Source organism: Arachis ipaensis, chromosome B9 (genome assembly GCF_059453495.1).
Source record: "Arachis ipaensis isolate K30076 ecotype BB chromosome B9, ASM5945349v1, whole genome shotgun sequence".
NCBI classification, from domain to species: domain Eukaryota; kingdom Viridiplantae; phylum Streptophyta; class Magnoliopsida; order Fabales; family Fabaceae; genus Arachis; species Arachis ipaensis.
Window position 1 is genome coordinate 124,279,778 of NC_142444.1, and position 8,220 is coordinate 124,287,997.

The window sequence follows — 8,220 nt, forward strand, 5'->3', positions numbered from 1 at the left end:
TTTTATACTCATTTTTTTTAATTCTTTAGAATTTATAGAATTATTAAAATAAGTATCAAATATTTTAATATTTACATTTACATATTAAAATGTTAGTAAAGATATTTATTTTAAATTTTTTAGAGTATTGAGTTAGTAAGTCTTCGAAGATTTCGACTTAAGACTAATTAGTAGGGACATCTAAGCATCACCACTAAATTTCACATGAAAAATTAATGGAGGGACGTAATGTGTTCATCGTTTACTATCTTGAAGGACTAAATTGATATTTTATTTTTTTCAAGGGCTAATTAATTTGAAGTAAAAAATTTTAAGAATAGACCTAATGGTCACTTTATTCAATTTTTTCTATTTTATATTTTTTATTTACGTACGACCGGTTCTATTGGTTTAACCAGTGACCTACCGGTTGAACCAATGACTCAGTGACCTAGTAACCTGACCGATTCGATCACCGGTTCGATTCTGACAACTATGATAAGAGAAATCAAGTGTGGCCCCAGAAAGACACCAGAAACAATGAATATTATATAGATGGGATTGAAACTGACGATTTATCCACGGCAGTTGGGATCCAATAGCGGCTTGAAAAGGATGTGTGTGTGTTAACATTAGACTATAAGAAAGTTAATTAAGGTGGTTAAATATTAACTTCTGAGAAAGCTGTGATTTAGATTTAAATAATCCAGTATCTCCAACTTTTGTATCAGACAATACCAAGCACTTCAGTTGCCTATGATCTAAAAAGCATCGGCCAAAAAAATCAGTCACATTTTCCTTTGTGTATGGTTATCAAGAGGTGAAAGAGTTTTGATGCTAAACAATTTGATTTGGTTGAGAATTATGGTTCTAGCTTTTATATCCTTTTTTTAATGTTTGTTTCTTTTGTTTTGGACTAGGTGTAGGCTAATTTGAAGTTTGTGGTGGGACAATGGATTAAATTGATTCGACCACAATTTAATTCTGGTTGGACCACTAAATTACTGAATCAGTTATCCGATCAATTCATTGATTGATTCGATTTTTACAACTTTAATCTAAATAGATTTTAAATTAAATAAAAATACTTTATTAAAAAAAAGTATTTTTTTCACTTAAAAAAACTAATCCAAACGAACTAACACTGTATAACCCCATACCAGCAAACAACAACGTAACTAAGAGCGAGTTTACATGTTGAAAATAAACCATTATATAATTCCACTAAATAAAATACGAATACGAATCAATATATACAAATTAAATTAGGACACAAAAGATCAGGAATGAAACACCAAAATAACTAAAAATTGAATTTTTATGTTACTATGTAGTACTACGGATTTCAGATTAGTTCTAGACTTGGAGCAATAGCTGATGAAGGGGCAGCATGAATGATTTGATTTCCTTTCAAGAACTCTTTGAAGGTAATTAAAAGGCGAAAAAGAAGATAGAAAACCACAATTGCAAAGAAGGTAATGACGGATATCATGATGGACAAATGCCTGACGAAGCTGACATTTTGCGGTTCGGTCATGAAAACACCGACGCAGTAGGCTATTCCAAGGGCACCAAGAGAGAAGCACATGTCGACCGCCATGAGCAAGATGGCGAGTGGCTTACGCAGAGGAACCCCGCTCACTAAAAAGAAACATGCCAACAGAGACGAAGCAAAAGACAGGTTGTTGAAGGTCACGAATACGCTGAATTGAAATCCTCTTTCACCTCCTGCAATAACGGATATTCCGGGGCATTGATAATTGCCTCCTCCTGATTTAACCATCTTTGAACAACTTACATTCCCGTGGTCACCGTTCTGGACAACGCCGCCGGGTGGATTCAGTCCCGTTTGGAAGGTTACGGTTGCAATCACGGTGGCTACCATAGCCAGGTTCCCTCTTATGTCCTCCATCCATTGCCTGCTCTCCCCTTCGTCTGTCAGCTTCTTCAATCCTTTTATTATATCTTTTAGAATAATTCTCCACCAACATCTTGCCATTTGAATATTCTTTTGTCCTTTCTTAATTCCAGCCATGATTCACCAATCAACAACAAAAAGTAAGTAATGATATATACTACAACTAGCTAAAGAACTTTATAAGAAGATGTTGCTGCTTAGCTTCTACAACTATTTGTTAGTTGTAATATGGAATTTTAATATAATGAAAAAGGAAAGAAGAAAAAAAAATTAAACACTGAACCGAAGTTTCATATTTCATCAGAAACCTACTCAATCAGCCAAATTAAAGTGTATATATATATATATATGCAAATTAATAAAGCTTTACAATCATAAGTGAATTTCAGGTAGTGGCATTTAGCTCTTACAACTCTAGAGGAGTAGTAGTAGTAGTACAAATATAAGCGTTAATTATATGAATAAATACGGAGAAATAACAAAAATCAACCCCTATAGATGATAACTTTTGAAATTGAAATATATGGTAGTTCAGTAGTTGAGACTTTCTTATTTCCTGAATAAAACCACATATATATTCATGCGTAACTAAGATACTTAATTGGGGCCATCATAACTCATAGTCATATATAAGGGATGAAAAAGGAGAGGGAATGATTCTAGCTCACCTTGTCTTGCGTAGCTTGCTACTCCTTCTTTCTATTGCAGAAGCTCAATGCATACATGTGAGCTATTTATGAAGACTATATACTATAAGGAAGTTTCCTATCAAGTTGTTTTCTATTATTATTTAATTATTAATAGGAAAAGTCTAGGGGAGCAACTTTGTTAAATTCTGGCCAACATGTAACCAGCAAAAAAAAAAATGAGCCATTGGATGAAATCTCACACCCATTTCACACCATTAAAACCATTATTAATGGCTATTTGATGGCTACAAATCACAAAGTTGCTGACCCCTAGCATTCCTCTAATTAATATATTTAATTGATTGTACGTATAGTAGATAGACGACAATGTCAATAATCAACTCAGAGACCGAAGAAGGAAAAAGTCTAATGAATTAATAGTGTGATGACTAAAGAACGTAGACGCCCACAAGTTTACTTTCCAAATCAATATATACACAAATGGACAATTTTCTTTTGTTTCTAAAAAGATTCTTTTATTTTATTTTTTAGAAGACTAAAGAGTTAAATTCATCCTTCAAAAATTATTCATTTTTTAAATTATTCTCCAAAATATTTTAATTAAATTCGGAGAGGAAAGGATTGATGAGCAGGATGCTATGGATTTGGAGAGACTACCAACTTCTGAGGAGGTTAGAGAGGCAGTGTGGGATTGTGATTCGTCCAAGACACCAGGAAGTGACGGGTACAACATGAATTTTATAAAGAAGTGTTGGGGAGAAATTGGTTCTGAATTCACAACAGTTGTTCTGGGTTTCTTCCAATCTTCAAAGCTACCAGCAGATGCTAATGTAACGTGGGTGGCACTGGCCCCTAAGTTTATTGGTGCTAAGGAAATCAAAGACTTACGCCCGATCAGCATGGTGGGGTGTGTATATAAGGTTATCTCGAAGCTGCTAGTGAGGAGGATGAGAGCTGTTATGCCTGAGTTAGTGGGGGAGACGCAGAGCGCTTTTGTCAAAGGTCGGAAGATTCATGATGGGGCGCTTATCGCATGTGAGACAGTTCAGTGGGTCAAAGCAAGAAAGATGAAAGCGACAATAATAAAGTTAGACTTCCAGAAAGCATATGACAGAGTAAAGTGAAAATTTGTTGACCTTGTGCTACAAAAGATGGGATTTGGACAGAGATGGAGAGCGTGGGTTATGGAGTGTGTGAGCTCGTGCTCTATGTCAGTATTGATAAACGGCTCACCCTCTAAGCCGTTCAAGATGGAAAGGGGCCTGCGACAAGGTGATCCTTTATCCCCATTCCTTTTTGTACTTGTGGTGGATGTCTTACATAGAATGTTTGAAGAGGCAGTTAGGAATGACCGCTTATCACCACTTTTGGTTGGAAGAGATCATATTCAGTTGTCGCATCTACTGTTCGCTGACGATATTATTTTGTTCTGCCCTCATGAAGATGAGACTATCATGAACTACAAGAGGTTGCTTCGGTGTTTTGAGTTGATGTCAGGCTTGAGCATCAATTTTGAGAAGTCCAGTTTAATCCCTATTAACTGTGATGCGCAGTGGGCACGACGTATGTGTAATGTGTTAGGCTGCAGACAAGAATCCCTTCCTGTTAAATATCTGGGCATCTCATTAGGCGCGAACCCAAGACTGATTAAGACATGGAAGCCAATAATAGACAAAGTGGAGGAGAAGCTTAACCTTTGGAAAGCCAAGGTGCTCAACAAAGCTGGTAAGTTGGTGCTTATTAAATCGGTGTTGAATAGCTTGCCAGTTTATTACTTGAGCCTATATAAGATGCCAAAGGCTGTTGCTGAGAAACTGATTTCTCTACAAAGAAGATTCTTTTGGAGTAGGGAGGATGGGAGTTCTGGTATGGCCATGGTGAAATGGGAAGTGGTACAGGCTCCCAAGAGGCTAGGAGGTTTGGGAGTTGGAGATGCTTTGTTACGCAATACAGCCCTTCTGTTTAAGTGGTGGTGGCGATTCTTTGAGGAAGATTGCCCGCTGTGGAAGAGGGTGGTGTGCTCTTGTAATGACTTGAACCCAACTGAGCTTCTATACTCTCAGAGATTACCTGATAGGGGGGTCCGTGGAAGGACATTTGTCAACTACAGTTCAAGAATCAAGAAGTGAGGCAGAAGATGATAACTGGATTGGCTATGGAAGTAGGTGATGGGAGACGTACTCGGTTCTGGGAGGATGTCTGGATCATAGGAGGGTCTCTAAAGAATTGATTTCCAAGGCTTTTCTCTGTTTCAAACCAAAGAAGATCAGTGATTGAGGATTGTGGGTTCTGGGATGGGTTAACTTGGATATGGAACTTTCAATGGAGGCATGAGCTGTTCCAATGGGAGTTGGATCTAGTGAACCAGCTTCATAACACCTTGAGAATAGTTAAACTTGCGCTTGGGAGAGAGGATAGAGTTGTGTGGAAATATGATAAGCAGGGTATTTTTTCTACTAACTCATTTGTGCAGGTGTTGCAGGTAGAAATGGCTCCAGAGGATATCTCATGCTATAGCTTCACTAGGTCAATTTGGAGAGGACTTGTCCCTCCTAGGGTGGTGTTATTTGTTTGGTTTGGCTTGATTGGTAGGGTCAATACGAATGAGAGATTGCGTCGGTTCGGGGTTATTAGCCAAGAAGATTCTCTATGTGCCTTATGTAAAATAGGCGATGAAAATGATTACCACCTGTTTCTTGGCTGTAATTTCTCTTGGCAGGTTTGGTGTGCTTGGATATCTCATGTTGGCGTGCAATGGATATACCCGGGTACAGTCAAGGAGCATTTCCAAAGTTGGACGGAGGCATCAAGTAAAAAGGAGGAGCGCAAGAGTTGGATGGTGTGCTTTTGTGCCATTATGTGGAACATCTGGATGGAACGAAACCGGAGAATTTTTCAGAATAAAGAAACAGGAGTTGAGGAGATTATCAACTTGTCTGTTCAGAACTACACTGAGTGGTTAGGTGCTGACCCCTTTAGTTGTTGATGGCAATGTCGGAGATGACAAAGGGTTAGATCAGTAGGTCTAGTTGGTTACTGCTTTGTATTTTTATTTTTATTTAGTTATGTCCTCGCTCCACTTTGTGTTGAGCTCCTACTTTCAAAAACAAAAAAAAATTCGTATTTCAAATATTTTAAGTTATTCACATTAGTTCTTGTATTACTTTTATTGCTCATGCCGTCAAAATTTACTATATCACATTAAATGATAACACACTAATCACGGCAGTATATTCTGGCAATCCTAATTGATGGTTAAAATAATAAATTCAAAGAAATCTTAAGATATTGAAATTCCTTAATTTAAGATTGAGTTAATCTAATTTCATAAATTTATTATGTTAGTATTCAATTAGGATGGTCAAATATGTGTTGTAACATCACTTAACATGTTCTATTAAAAAATTCTGACGCCATGACCATGAATAATAAAAATGACAAAATGACTAATGTGATTAATTTAAAATTTTTAGAGAACGAATTTAATTAATTTTTTTTCAAAAATTATTAATTTATAGAACGAACAATCTTTTTGAAATGAATTTTACGATTTACTTTTTTTTTAGAATATACATACTTAGATACAAAATCACTAGCTTACAGTTGTGCCAGGAGATAGGAGTTAGATCTATTATTATTGATACTGATTCCAATTAAGCATATCAAGTCATTAGTAGCTAAATGTTAGAAAATATATGCAGGAGAAAAATGAAGTTCTTTTCGAGACTCTGATTTTGTTGTATTGTTCTTAGGGTGCGTTTCTCTCCTAATCTCCTTCATGTGCCTCGCAAAGCAGATATGATGACCCATAATAAGTTGGCCAAAATATAGCCACAAATGTCATTTCACTGAGGAATGAGGATGCACGTGAACTAGTTGTTGTTGTTATTAGCAGTACTATGACGAAATTTCCATTGCTCTTATTTAGTTTTAGCTAGTAGTATTTTGTTTCGCACATGGTTATGAGAAACCCGGAATAAACTTGGAACCGTGTACAAGATGGGTTCGATTCAAAGATAAAACTGTCTGTTAGTTTAGTTAAAAATTGAAAAATTTGGTTAAAAAGAAATAGAAGGAGATATATTGGAAAAAATTTTGGTACCATTATCGACAAATTTTAATATTTTTTTTAAAAATTTGGTGCTATTTTTATTTTTGATAATTTTTAATTAGTTAAAAAAAATTTTTTATTATTGTTAATAAATTTTGGCATTAAAATTTAAAATTTTTTTGTGTTAAACTTAAAAAATTTTAATAAATTTTACACCATTAAAATTCTCTTCCTCTTTTTCATCGTCACCATTTTAATCCTTTTTTTTTATCTTTTTTTTTTGTTTTATTTTTTATAAAAACAAAAATAAACAAATAAACAAAATAAAAACAAAATAAAAAATATTGTAATAACATCAAAAAGAAAAAGACGAGAAGAAATAAAAAAAAAATACAATAACAATAGTAGTAATAGAAGAATGACGAGCACTACAAAATATTTTGGTTAAAATAATGGTTTTTTGAGTAATTACGCACAGTAATTTTAACTATCATTATTCTCAAGACGGCATTTTTAGCCATAATTTTGGACTTCATTTAGGATATTACGGTGGTTTTCGAACAACCGCTACAATTCTCATGGTTTAAAATGACAGTTTTCTACGTGTTTAAAACAGTGGATAAAATTACAGTTTTTTCCAGGATAAAATTACATTTTACCCGATAAAAATGGCGGGATTTTTGTTTTGTTTAAAACAGCGGTTAAAAACGTCATTTTTACCAGTTAAAATGACATTTTTTTATATTTAAAATAGCGGTCAGAACCACCATTTTTACTTGATAAAATGACAATTTTTTATCATTTAAAGTGGCGGTTAAAATTGCTGTTTTTACTCGTTTTAAAACCGTAATTTTAACCATCATTTTTATCTAATTGAAATGGTAATTTTAATCATTATTTTTACTTGATTAAAATAATAATTTTATGCTATTTTTATAGTATTAAAATGACACATTTTGCTTAATTAAAATAGCAATTAAAACTGTTATTTTAACCGCATTGAACTAATAATTTTTTTTGTTTAGAATTTCGTAATAATTAGAAATCATAAGCCATAAACAAAACATCAAATATGACATATAATTTTTATAATTCATACATAGTATCAAAAATTAAAAGTCATAACGCATAAGCCATAAATAAAGTATCAAACATAACATATAGTTTTTCAGTTATACATGTCTTAATATATAGTCGCTAAACATACACTACAAAAATAATCACTTTTAGTGGCCATTTATTTTGCTTTTAGCGACAATTAGACATTAGTCATCTTATGCTTCGTCACTAAAAGGTTTTAGTGGCCATTATAACATTTGCCGGTAAAGACCATTTTAATGGCCACAAAAAGTATATAACTTTTAGCGGCCATTTTCTTGACAATTTATATGGCCACTAAAATTAATTCTAAGATGGAAACATTGTTCACTTTTAGTTGCCATTACTATTGCCGCTAAAATCCATTTTACCGGTAATTTATATGGCCACTAAAAAAAATTATAAAATTATACTATTATTCACTTTTAGCTGTCATTACTATTGCCACTAAAATCTTAAAGACTTTTTTTTTAATTATACTCACTTTATTAATTAGAACTAACAACCTATATTTTTTTCTATAA

General features: G+C 33.8%; 1 long non-coding RNA gene across 1 annotated transcript; it reads right to left on the minus strand.

Moving 5' to 3' along the window:
- Positions 1-1,168: 1,168 nt before the first annotated feature.
- LOC107616640 (uncharacterized) lies at positions 1,169-2,620 on the minus strand. Its single transcript, XR_015899884.1, has 2 exons — positions 2,566-2,620; positions 1,169-1,999 (listed from the first exon to the last, which is right to left on the minus strand). It is a non-coding gene; the product is annotated as an uncharacterized LOC107616640 (long non-coding RNA).
- Positions 2,621-8,220: the final 5,600 nt, after the last annotated feature.